This window comes from Lontra canadensis, unplaced genomic scaffold (genome assembly GCF_010015895.1).
Source record: "Lontra canadensis isolate GAN:19392208 unplaced genomic scaffold, GSC_riverotter_1.0 scaffold203, whole genome shotgun sequence".
NCBI classification, from domain to species: domain Eukaryota; kingdom Metazoa; phylum Chordata; class Mammalia; order Carnivora; family Mustelidae; genus Lontra; species Lontra canadensis.
Window position 1 is genome coordinate 1,002,332 of NW_022631197.1, and position 10,754 is coordinate 1,013,085.

The 10,754-nt window shown below is 36.9% G+C and overlaps 1 pseudogene; it reads right to left on the bottom strand.

Annotated features, from left to right (window-relative positions):
* Nucleotides 1-7,201: 7,201 nt before the first annotated feature.
* LOC116861664 lies at nt 7,202-9,692 on the bottom strand (annotated as a pseudogene).
* Between the last annotated feature and the right edge of the window lie 1,062 nt (nt 9,693-10,754).

The window sequence follows — 10,754 nt, forward strand, 5'->3', positions numbered from 1 at the left end:
GGAGTCTGTTTCTCCTTCTCCCTCTGCCCTTCCTCTCACTTATACTCTCTTGTGCACACACTCTCTCTTTCTCAAATAAATAAAATCTTTAAAAAATTTTTATAAGAAAAAAAGGTATTCATCTTCATTACATTGGATTAAGTAATGATTTTTCAGATATGACACTAAAAGCACAAAGAAAAATAGGTAAATTATATGTCATCAAAAACACTTTTTTGAAGCAAAGACCACCTAGAAATTTAAAAGACAACCCATGGAATGGGAGAAAATATTTTCAAGTCATATAGCTGATAAGGGACATGTATCTAGACTATATAAAGAACTCTTAAAACTCAACAGTAAAAATGACAAATAGGCAATAATAAAAATGACATTGAGTTTGACAAAAATGACAAACTCAATGACAAAAATGACAAATGATAAATAACAATTAAAAAATGGTAAGAGGAGCTAAACAGACATTTCTCCAAAGCAGATATACAAAGGCAAATAAGCAAATGAAGAGGTAACTAACATGATTATTTGAGAAAAATAGATAAACTGTAGTGAGATACCACTTACACCCAAAAGCATGGTTATATTAAAACTACAAAAATAGATAATAACAAGTGTTGGCCAACATGTGTAAAAACTGGAATCCTCACACATTGCTGGTGTGTACTTAAATGATAATGCCAATTTACAAAACAGTCTTAAAGGTTTAAATGCTGAATTATACTACCCAGTAATTATATGTTTAGGTGTATACTCAAGAGAAATGAAAACATATGACTACACAAAAACTTATACATGAAGGTTCATAACAGCAACATTCATAATAGCCAAAAAGCCAAAATAATCCAAATACTCAAATATCCACTATCCAATAAAAGACTAAATTGAATGTGGTGTGACCATACCATATAATATGATGTGGTGATAAAAATAAATGTAGTACTGGGCACCTGGGTGGCTCAGTTGTTTAAGCGACTGCCTTTGGCTTGGGTCATGATCCTGGAGTCCTAGGATTGAGTCCCGCATCAGGCTCCCTTCTCAGGGGGGAGTCTGCTTCTCCCTCTGACCCTCCCCACTCTCATGCTCTCTTTCTCTCTCTTAAATAAATAAATAAAATCTATTTAAAAATGTAGTACTGATACAAGCTACAACTTGGATGAACCTTGAAAACATTGTTCTACATGAAAGAAATCGATCATAAAACACCAAATAGTTTATGCTTCTACTTGGGGTTTCTCTTAGGAGTGATGAAAATGTCCCAAAATTTATTGTGCTGTTGGTTGTACAACTTTGTGACCATTCAACTGTATGCTTTAAATAGGTGAATTGTTTGGTGTGTGGATTATAATTCAGTAATGATGTTATTTAAGAAATAGCAATAACTATTAAATTTTGTTGGCTTCACAGTCCTCAGACTCCTGCTGAGTTTTTGTTTATTTAATTGTAACAGAAAAAAATGTTGCTATAACACAGACACACCGTTATAAACAGATGGTTAAAAAGGAGCCTTTATTTGATGGACAACATGATGGGCTAAAGACACAAGTTTAAAAGCAAAAGGAAGTTAAATGACTTTGAGTGAGTTTAAAACCATGGCATATGTGTAGATTCAGGAAATGGGAGACACTTGGTGAGGCCAGACAGAGGCGAAGATGTAGCATAGAAAGAAAGCAGAGTTACAGAGGGAGTGAGTTGATTTGAATTTTGGTGAAATAGATGAGAATACGAGAATATTTCCTACTTAATAAAGCCACCATTCTCTCTCTCTTGCCATATTCTGGACCTGTTTTAAAGGTTTGGTCTGCAAGGTAGATACTGGGCCAAATAGAAGCCAGTTACATCTGCAATGTTGGTGTGGCTTTCATTTTTGAGAGAAGCCCTTTTTGGTCTCTGTCTTGAGGTTAAGAATTACTTTTTTTTTTTTTTCTTTCTTTCTGAGTCTCTACATTTCAGCTCTTAGCTTTAAAGCCACAAATACTCTGCAGCTTGTCTTTCTTTTTCACAAATGTGAAGCTTTTGAGAATTACCCCTGATGATACATGTCTATAGTACATTGATTTTCACTGCTCCGTGCATTCCATTAAACAAATACAGCACAATTCATTTATCCACTCTCCTGTTCCAAGTTTTGACTAATGCAAACAACATTGCAATAAAACTCTCATCCATATCTGATTTTTCCCATGGCCTAGAGCTTCCTCAACATATAAACCTAGCAAAGGAATTGCTCTGTCATAAGGACGCACACATTCAAATTCACGGGATGTTGTCACATTGCTCTCCAGAGTGGTTCTATAAATTTATAATTCTTCCCACGACTTTTGAGACTTCCCTTTGCCTGAATCCTCACTCATCCTGCAGGGCTAGCACTATAAAGATGGGGCTCTCAGTCCCAATTCTCTCTCTCCATGTACTGCTATTAACGTCAAGCCCCTGTGTTATCAAATGTGATAAACACCTCACTGCCCCCGCCCCCCCACCTCCGCCCTGGCAGACACTGTGTCCGCTCCGCAGTTTACTGTTCTGATTTCCAGTCTCTTCTTCATTTCTGACCCAAGGCAATTTCCCTACCTTTCTGGGCAGTTCAGCCATGCATTTATAAGGATGTTAGTTATAATTTATTGAGCAATTCTTGGTGTTTGTAGCTGGAGGGTTTTCAAGTTATCTGCACCATCAGACTTTTATATGCTTGAGAACATTTTCAGCACCTGAGCAATCTTTAAACTTTAAGCTGCCCAGATGTTGGACATCATAAAGAAAATAAGTGAAATCAAGTTAGCAGCTACGATGAGCCATCAAACTCTCTCTTTGCCTGTATTCACTAGTCACCACACCGCAGGGCAGAATGACAATAAACATTAGGGACTCTACAGATGGTCTGAGTTTGATTCCCAATTCTATTGCTCCCTAACTGTGTGACCTGGGGCAATTTATTTCATCTTTCTTGGCCCTGGTTTCTTCATCTGTAAGGTAAATCATAGAACCTACCCAGAAGAGTTCGTGTAAGGATCCAATAAGTTAATATTTATGAAAATGTTTAGAACTATATCTGACACACAGCTTATATCATGTCATCATGTGATAAATAAGAATTGAGTAAAAAATATAATAATAAATGTAAGAAATTCATATTTGTATTACCTATGAATATTCAAGTAATGATTTTTCCTTCAATCCCCAGCAAGACCATCTAACGTTGGCAACATCATAGCTCTTCAAGTTTAATGATTCTAGTATTAAATGACTTTTACCTAAGAGAATCTCTGTGCCCCAGAATACAAACAAAATCGTTGTGGTCCGTTGTGCCCCAGACACAGGGAAAACGTTGCCTGCCCAACCAAGGGGTTTATGGGTTAGGATTAAGGATGATAAGAGATGGTACGATGGAGAAGGAAATAAACAAGAGAAGAATGAGAAGAGAAATACAGATACATTCTTCCTCCCAACCTGGGACCAGGTCAGAGTGCTGGCAGGATGTTCCCTCAGCTACCGTCTTCCCTCCCTGCTGGCCCCCCACTCTCTTCCTGCTTCAGACACACAACTTCTTGCCTGCTCCCCACGTGGGCCCTTCAGCTTGCTTAGGTTCAAAGAGGAGGGAGATCAGAGCAAAACAGGGTAAAAAGCTTTCTCTTAGTCTAGACAGTCTGCATGTCTAAGGGTGTTCGGGCTGTGAGAAATGGCATCTCAAGGATCTGTCCCTGTGCTGGAATGGAACCTTAGGAAAAAAATCCATGAGCCACTACCTATGCCGCTATTACATAGTGTGTTGTTATTACCGTCCTTTTACGCCATACACACACCACAATATTTTGTCCTTAGTAGATACAAAATACACTTTAAGTTGGATTGAGGCTCACCATATAGCCCCTACAACAGACCCGGTAATAACGTCCCACAAGGACATGGATTTGAATAAAACTTGACAACCAGTGAGCTCCCTTCCTCTACATGGTGTCCGTTCTCCACAACGCAGGCCAAAGTCTGTTCTCTTTTGGAGGGGAGTGACGGGAGGTGATTTCCTCATGACTACTGAGGACTTTCTCCTGCCTGGAAAGGTACGAATTCTGTTAGAAATACAGAGTTAATTTATTATGCAGCTAATAAAAATCATTGTGTTCTTTTTTCACACCTTAACTGGTAGACTGACTGGACAAGTTTGTTTGCAATCCCACATTTTACTTGACTAAACTTTTTTTTTTTTTTAAGATTTTATTTATTTATTTGATAAAGAGAGAGAGAGAGCACAAGTAGGTAAAATGAGCAGGAAACCCGATGCCGGACGCAATCCCAGGACCCTGGGATCATGACCTGAGTCAAAGGCAGCTGCTTAAACAACTGAGCCACCCAAGTGGACTTTGACTAAACTTTTCCACCTCACTTAATGCTTTTACAGAGGAGTAGGGGGATTATTATTTTATTTAAAACATGAAGAGAAAAATATCTCTTACCAAAATAAGGTTAATCTATATGGCGGACACATCAATAACTAATTCTATAGCTTGCCTACCACATACAATTCGCAATTCAGAAAGAGGTGTAAGGTTAACCGACGGTTGATTTCTAAAATAAAAGAATTTTAATTATTTTTAATTTTTAAGATAAAATAATGTTCTAGTTAATGAACTGGATGGCAGGAATCCTTTCAATTGTATACATATATCAAAGCATCACAATTTACATTTTAAATACCTTTTAATTTTATCTGCCACTTATACCTCAATAAAGCTGGGAGGAAAAGAACCTGGAAATACAATATTCCTGTATATATTTTTTGAGCTACAGGAATAAATTTTTTCAAAAAATAGTATTATCTGAATGATACAATTTAACACCACTGCATATTAAATTTTATTTTCTTATTTATTTACTGAAAAGTCAAATCACTTTATAATGAAAAAAATTTATCTTCTGGTCTCCTCACCCCCATCTATGTTTTCCAGAGGAAAGATATTCGACTCATTTTCTTCTGTTATTTACCATCATATTCCTAAATTATAGCACATATTGTTTTTTTGACTCAAGACTAATATCTGCTGACTTCATACTATGAAAGATGAGGATTTAATTTCCTAATATACTCTTTCTCTATTCACCTAATGTAATTATATACCATGTTAGGTTAATATTCAATTTGACATTAATATTGTCATATAATAATCACAGCTGAACCACGTACTCATTAACGAAGGAAGCATTTCCTTACATAACTTTCTTTCCCTAGCTTAAATCAATGCCTCTTATATGTTTAATCCATTTCTTATGTACCTTCCACAGATTCATGCCTAAACTCCTTCCCATTAGTGTGACTAAAGCTCCCCAGAACATGTTCATAAACAATAGGTGAATGTGACTGTTTTGTTTCTTAGAACAATCCTTCCAGAATCCCTTGATGTTCCTGCTCTCACTGGGTGAGTTTGCTTCCTGGACCCACTTCTCTGCCATGATTCTAGGGTTTCTCTTTACCATCTTGTCAGAAATTAACTTCACCTGGTTCTCCAGTTGGGTTTTCTGTTTCCCAAATTCCTTATCTTTTCTAAAAATTCATTTTACTTGAGCATCACCCAGTAGGTTCCTGAGAAAGTATGCATGAAGATCAATGTTTTGAATCTTTTAAAATGTTTTAGTCTAATCTCACCCCTTGACTATTTGACCATAAAATACTAGATTGGAAAGAATTCTCTCAGAATTAGGAAAGCACAATTCCATCATCTTCTGACAACAGTGTTGCAAATAAGAGTCAAATGCCATCGTGGTCCCCAGCTTTGTTGACAACTTCTTCTGCTGCCCTTCTCAGCTCACCCCACATGCCAGTCCCTCCCCTGCACTATGGTTGGAAGTTTTCCAAATCCTATCTTTATCCCTAGTATTCTGAAATGTCTTGGTATTGGTCATCTTTTCCCCCTATTCACTGCGCTAAGCACTTAGCCATTCAGTTGAGGAAAGCATGTTCTTTTCAAACTGTTGTTGGAAATATTTTTCTATTACCTTCTCCCCTTCCTCCTCACCCCTCCTCCTCCTCCTTTTTCTTTGATAATTTCCTTTGTCACATGTTTTCAATTCTCACTGCCTAGAATACCACTTAGTTAATGTTGCCTAATTCTCTCAATTTTCTCATCTTTGTTCTTCTATTTCTCTATCTTTTTGTCTTTTGGGGAGGTTACCTCATCCTATACTTATCCTCCTGTTGATTTTGTATGTATTTAGGAGATAGGATCTACTACGTAAGAGATTGTTGCTATCTGAATACTCTTTGTTTAGAACATCTTTTTTTTTTTAATTTAACGCTGTTTTCTTTCTTTCTTTCTTTACTGAAAGAAAAATGAATTTGCTTTTAATCTGGCTTATTGCTCCCATGCTTTGTCTATCAGTGTATTTGCTGCTGTTTATAGGTAGACATGTCCTATACTAATTGTAAAGGATCTTTGTACTTCCCTCAATGAATTCAATCCTCTATTTTAGTCCTGTGTATTAATCTGAATAGCGGCTGCCTATTTTCATTTTCAAGGCAGATGGCAAACTTTCCTATAGATCTCATGAGATTTCACCTTGTCCAGGACTTTGTTTTTTAAGGTTGAGTTAATGAAATGTTGTGTAGCTAAACAGTGAAATTCCACAGGCAATGGGACATGGCCTCAGATGCTCTCATGTCCTCTGCCTTCCCTTTAGGCTGGGGGAATTTTGTACCTGCCACAGTGGAAAACAGAAACTCCTCTAAAACCTGAAAACAAACTGTTTTAAACCCAAATCCCAGAGCGTTTCAGTAGGTTTTTCTCTGGGCATTTTTGAAGCATTTTGAAGAAAGTACTAAATGCCCAGTCATGTAGTGGCCCATGATGCCAAGTCAGCTACCTCTTTGGAACAGATCTAAAGGAAATCTCTGCTTCCTCATACGATCTTTTTCAATCCCTTCACATGAGGTTCACATCTTTTGCTAAGTAGGGTGAAAAGCCTTTGGCCAGTTTAAATAGTGCAAACTGCACTTTTGCTAATGCTAGTTTTCTCGTTTTTTTTGTGCTGACATTTCCAGCATTGGGAAGTACCAATACTGCATTCTTTGCATTCTTTGCATTACCAGAGAGCTCCTCTTTCTCCACCTTCTTCTGAAGGATAATCAACACCTGAAATGGATGTTTCAGAACACAAACTGCTGCAGAAAGGCCCTCTGTATTCACCCAGAGAGTGGGTGCATTATGCCAGATGTGTCTCATTAGGGGTGATGCCCTGGGAAAGCATTTCTGGTCCTTGTAAGTAGTAGAGCCTGGCCTGTCTCAGTCCACAGATACAGCTCATTCTGTAAGCAAGTTGGATTAAGGTTATAGTTTTTCTTCTTGGAGGCCATCCTTTTTCCAAATGGCATATCAGTTCCAATAATATCCACAGAGCCAGGTCTCAGTGGTGACTTGCAGATAGATATCCCATTGAACAGCATCTATGGACAAGTCACAGGACAGTTTCCCTCTTTAATTTGGCCCTTGGCCAATCCAGAAGAGGTATTACTTGCTGCCTTATTCACAGCCAATGTATTATTATCACCAACTTCTGTAGCCCCCTCTCTTGGTATTGCCTCTGTTCCATACATCCCATCAACTATCATTATCGGTATGTTGAGGAACACAGAAACTCAGTGTCCTGTAGGCGAAAGCAAATCTGAGTTATAGGTCCAAATGTGAGATGTTTCTTTGGTGGAGACTCTCTTCTGTCAATGCAATGCCCTCAGTGATTTGATTATCAGGGATTTTCAAATGAGCCTTCATATCAAAGTTGGTCATGTCAACTTTCCACTTAAATTAATCCTGAACACCATCTCTAAAATTTCTGGCAGCCTGAGTTGAGGTGCTGCTGTGTTTCTCTCCTGCCTTTTTGCTTATGAATCTAAACTTTAACACTTGAGGATCACTTTCTCCTTTTGAGCTTTAGTCAGTCTCATCTTTGCAAGATGCCAAGCCAGAACCTACTAACGCGGTATTTCTTTGATAGCTGGATTTTCATCAGTCGAAGACATGTGAATCTAAGCCAGTGTTAGCAAACTCTTTTAACATCTTTGTTTTCTTTTTGTCTCTTCATCCATTATCAATTTTACCTTTACTTGAATTCTCATTTATCTTTTTGTAGTTTTGTCTTTGAAACTGGTGTTAATTTTCCATGTTCTTCAAGGGTCTGATCATGGGAGTTTCCAGCAAATTCTTCAAAATCCTTTAGAACTTCTGTTTCCTTGAACTGCTAATCTTCAAACTCCTGAACAACCACAAATAAGCTATCAACTGGTTCCAGACAAGAGAACTGAGCCAGGCTTTTTCACCAAAACGTTAAAATACATCTCATTTCATTTCTGTATTTTGCATGATGAGTGCAATTTCTCTTTCACTTCATCTGCACAAAACCAGTAGGTACAGTGGCTCCACTCATGACCTGGAGACGCTCAGACTCATTTCTGAGGCTATTTTCTGTCCTGAAGGTTCACATCCATGAGTTGGTTAGTGGTTTCTTGAACATCAGACCTGTTGTCAGTTCTTCCAAGATCCCTAACTTTACTGCTAACACAGACCCTTCCAGCTCCAGCCCCACAGGCCCAGCGCACCCCAATGCTATGTTTTCTCTTCTCTCTCAAGATGTTGGGTATGGAACTTTTTCAAAATATTTATTAGCAAAATATTGAAACAGAGTGAAACTGAAAGAATTTTAAAGTGAATGCCAATATACCCATCACCTAGATTCTAGCATCAACATTTTACTGTACTTGCTTTTTTCACATATTTATTCCTACATCGGTACATTGCATGTTTTTATGCATTTTAAAATAACTTGCAGATGAACGTATGTCCCCCTAGGTACTTCAGCCTTCCTGTCATTAACCAGAGTTCAGTATTTGTTTTTTTTTCTTTTGATGTAAAATTTATATACAATGTAATGCACAAATTTTTCTGAGTTTTAAAAAGTGCCCAAAATATGTCATTATAGAACATCACTATTGCCCCAGAAAATTCCTGCATGCCCTTTCCAGTTACCGATACTAATCCCACCCCAAGAAAACCACTGTTCAAATTTTCTTCTATCATTGACTGATTTTGACTGTTTTAAAACTTCATAAAAATTAAATAATATAGTATGCACAATTTTTGTTTGACTTTTTTTGCTCAACATGTTTTTGAGATTAATAGTTGATTCTTTTTATTGCTGAGTAGTATTCCATTTTATGAATATGCCCTGTCTTGTTTATCCATTCTCCTATTTTAGGATCTCTGGGATATTTTCGACTTTGAACTCTCATGAATAAAGATGATTTGAATATTTCTGTACAAGTCTTTTTATGTGTATATGTGCTTTTATTTCTCCTAAGTAAACACCTAGAGATGGAATTATTGGAACATTGGTTAATGTGTATTTCATTTTACAAGGAAATGTTAGATCTTTTGCTATAATAGTTGTCACATTTGACATTCCCAACAAAAATATATGAGATTTTCAGTTGCTGTACATCCTTACCAAAATTTGGTATTGATAATCTGCCTAATTTTATTCATTCTGACATGTGTGGAGTGGTGTGTCTATGTAGTCTTAATTTGCATTACCCAACTGACTAATAATATTGACCAAATTTTCATAAGCCTGTTGATGCATCTATTCAATTCAAGCTATTTTGTTTTTATTAGTGGATTGTGGGAGTTCTTTATATACTTTGCATCCCAGTGCTTTGTCATGCTCGTGTTTTGTAATACATATTTTCTTCAAATCTGTGCCATGTCTCTTCAATGTATTTTTATTTATTTATTTATTTATTTATTTATTCTTAAAGATTTTATTTATTCATTCATTCATTTATTTTAGAGAGAGAGCACAAGCAGGAGGAGGATCAGAGGGAGAAGAGCAGAAAAGGAGGGAGAGGAAGGGAGAAAGAATCTCAAGATTTGACACTGAGCACAGAGCCTGACATGGGCTCAATCTCATGATCCTGGGATCATGACCCTTGAGATCATGACCTACTTGCTGAAACCAAGAGTGGGACATTTAACTGACTGAGCCACACGGTGGCTTATTAACAGTTTCTTAATAGTGCCTTTTTAAAAGTGGTTTTTAATTCTGATAAGTTGAACTAATCTTTTCTATTATGGTGATTGCTTTACAGTTCAGAACTCTGCTTTTCACAAATCACAAAGAGACTATCTTATGTTTCCTTGTAAAAGTTTTATGGTTTTATGCTTCATTATTACTCAGTTTAAAATATTTTATAATTTTTTTGATGATTTCATCACTAAGAAAATGAGAAGGGTTTTCTATAATATCAGTGATTTTCTAAGATGTCATGTTGCTATTGATTTCCAATTTAAGTCTTTTATGTTCAGAAAACATATGCTCTCACTCCTTTTAAATGTATTTCAGCCTTGTTGGAAAGTCCAGCATATGATCTATCTCAGTGAACATATCAGGTACACTTGAAAAGAATATGTATTATGCAACTAGTTATTCAGTGTAGTGTTCTATAGAAATCATTTAGGTCAAGATGTTGATAGTTTGTTCAGATCCATATCTCTCTCTCTTTTTTAAAATATTTATTTATTTGTTTTAGAGAGAGAACAAGAGAACAGAAGGAGGAGCAGGAGGAGAGGAAGAGAGAGAGTTCTCAAGCAGACTCCAAGCTGAGCGTGGAATCAGACTTGGGGCTCAATCCCAGGACCTTGAGATCATGTCCTGACCTGGCTCCTTAATCAACTGAGCTATCCAGTCACCCCAGATCCATCTATATTTTTATTTATTTTCATTTG